This window comes from Cupressus sempervirens, chromosome 1 (assembly GCF_028749045.1).
Source record: "Cupressus sempervirens isolate cs-2001-9-10 chromosome 1, ASM2874904v1, whole genome shotgun sequence".
NCBI lineage: Eukaryota > Viridiplantae > Streptophyta > Pinopsida > Cupressales > Cupressaceae > Cupressus > Cupressus sempervirens.
Genome location: NC_143118.1, coordinates 853,485,539 through 853,488,593, shown reverse-complemented (window position 1 = coordinate 853,488,593; position 3,055 = coordinate 853,485,539). Strand labels below are relative to the sequence as shown.

At 30.9% G+C, this 3,055-nt stretch overlaps 1 non-coding gene across 1 annotated transcript; it reads right to left on the bottom strand.

Annotated features, from left to right (window-relative positions):
* Positions 1–264: 264 nt before the first annotated feature.
* On the bottom strand, positions 265–345 carry LOC149580524 (small nucleolar RNA J33). The gene has a single exon (XR_016358053.1). It is a non-coding gene; the product is annotated as a small nucleolar RNA J33 (small nucleolar RNA).
* Between the last annotated feature and the right edge of the window lie 2,710 nt (positions 346–3,055).

Below are 3,055 nucleotides of genomic sequence, written 5' to 3'. Positions count from 1 at the left end.
AAAAAAAGTAAAATTTTAGAATTAAATATTTAAAATAAAAATTTATAAATCTGCGCATACAAGTAGCAACATAAGTGAATTTCATGTTTGCTATAGCTTCTAGTTGAGCACATAATGACCTCTGGCTCTTTGGATCGTCAATAGTTGAAAAAGCAGCTAGCATCTCTGCAAAAAATTGTCTTTCAAAATTTAATAAACACATAGATAATATATGCAACTCCAAACGATGCAAAATTTGAGTACTATATTGAAACAAGAGGTTAGCATCTGTACCACTCTCTGAAGCCAAATCAAGATATGCTTGTAGCTTCAGTGCTCTTTTATAATACATCATGCCACAAACTATAAAAATTCATGCAAGTGTTGGTAATGTAATATCCAAATCAAGCTAAACTAAAACTATAATGAATAAGGAACTATAGAACTTAGTGCACAATATTTACCAGTTCTAGATAGTGTTTGACCTCTTTGTAAGGCCCAATGATGAAGCTGAAGCACATTCTCTTCACTTTCCCATACTTCACTTTCTCTTTTACAATTTAAGTACTCCATAAAGTTACTCCATTCATCTGCTTAAAAACTATTGGAATATTAAATGCATATTGACATTTGTCCCTGGAGCCAAATGCCCACCTACCATCATTGATGACCTGCACAACAGTCATAAACATTGAATGCGGTAGATGAGTTTTGAAATCTGAAAAGCGGAGGGAAATGATTTTGGAATCATGAAAAAAGAAATGTTTTAGATTCATTCAATCAGACAAAGAGAAGTTGAAGAGAGTAGAAGAGTAGAGAAAGAAGAAAGGAAGTGATCAGCAGATCAGTCATTGCAGAGACAAAAGGAATCATTGTCATGCCTACAGTTGCACGTGTTTCTACCTATCATTCTATAAGTTTGTAGTTTATTTTTTGATTCAAACTATGAAGAAGTGATTGCTCCAGGTGTTATTTTATGCAGCCATTAGAGTTGCAAGTTCAAATTTTTAAGTTGTTTATGAGTTTGAAGTTCTTAGGGTTATTTTAGGGTTTTCTAGTTCAAGCCAAATGCTCCCATATTTTTGTAATGTTTTTAATCAAATTTGAATACCAAGAAAGAAAGCATACGTAAATCCATTATTCTTCCTCTATACATTGCATTTGAGAAGATTATTTTTGAATATTTTAAGTCATGGCTCTCTGGTTTTAATAGTGAAAAGTTCACGTTATAATTCTGTCACTCAGTGCCTTCTTCTATCAAGCTCCACCCTCCTATGGCTACCGAGTTCACTCGGCATCCACACTACCAAGCTCACTCAGCATCTATTGGTGGCAAGTTGTTATTCATTTACCGAGCTCACTCGGCACTCTCCTGCCACTCGATTTATTAAGGTGCCCCCACTTGGTTTATTAAGGTACCAAGTAAACTAGCACTCGGTAATATTTTTTTCCGAGTGAAAATATTAAAGTTGTGAATTTATTTATTTTTTATTTCTTACAAAAACAATAAGCTTAAATTTGCACCAAACATTTTCTAGCTTTCCAAACTGATACTAGAACATACCAAAATATGAACCAAACCTGGAAAGATCTTTTGCAGGTAAAAGACTACCGAGACTCCATCCTCATTTTCAAGTTCAAGGTTGCATTTTGAATAAAGAGTCTCTTCACTATAATATGGAGTAAGAATGTTGTCCAAAATTACAAAGATTAAATATAACATCAGTTAATATTGTCAAGATCAATATGTTTTTCCAAAGCATACTGGTTGAAGACAAAGTGAGCCTGCTATTAAACCATTTGTGATTCGTATTATGATCAGTCTCTTTTGCATCAACTCTATTACAGTTGCATCTCTGATGAAAAACCATTTAGTCTATCCATCCTTCTAGTAAATACAACTAAACTTTGAAAGGAATAAAATATTTCATATTGATATTAAAAGTACAACATTTTGTATTTTAAAAAGAACATTCACACCAAGAATAATAAAGGCCAAGTTCATCTATGGAAGAAGTAAGAACAAATATAAAGATTTATAGAAGAAAAATAAAATAAAATAAACAAATGCCTGACGTGATGTTGAATACGTAAGGAAAGTTCAATACAATAACACAAAAAACATAGGGAAAAAAAAGAAGTTTCAACCTTATTTTAAATATATTAAGGAGAAAAGGGTAAAGACCACAAATATGCAGCCTTCAAAATTGAAATTATAGTAAGTATGACATGAAAGGTCTTTTATGCTAAAGTAAGCAATTTTATTACTTAAAAGTGTTCCTTTTATTCATTAAAGAATTTTACTATATGAATTTGCTTTTATATTGTTATATACATTTATACATATGAATATATTTATGCATAGAAATTTATAAAAACATATTATGTGTTGATCTTATTAATGTTTTTAAAATAATTTATTTTTTATTTATTTTTTATAATTAAAGATGCGATATTATAAGAATAATTAATATAATTTTTATGGAGAGATAATTTATCAAGTTCTATAATACCAGTGTAGGAACCACACTCATCTCTATATGAATGCTTGCATGTCACTATAAAGGTAATGAGGTAAGTTATTTATTTTCTTCATATATTTTAATATGAAATAATTGTTAGTGTCTTTTTTATTATTGACACATTTTGTTATTGTGATGAATATTGAATAGTTTAAATATTTACTATCAATAATTCTAACCAAATAAGGAAATGACATTGATTTTTAAGCTGATTATAATAAAAGAATGTTGTTAAATAAAATTAAATTATCTAAGATCATCATCTCCAAGTTGAGAAAAGGCCTATGGTGGAATGGACTAGGTGACATCACTTGGGGTATCAGATAAGACTTAAGGGTAGCGGGTAAGGCCTACAGTGACGGGATATCCCAGGGTACATCATACAAAGGCACCTTCTCGGAAATAGTGATCAGAGAGAGGTAATGATAATGAGGGTGAATGGTGAGGCCTACTGGTTGGGTAACAGGGCACCCTATTATGGTTCCTCCTACTATACTTTAATAATAAATTAAGTTTTGACACTTCAAAGGACTATGTTTTGATTATAAAGTAGT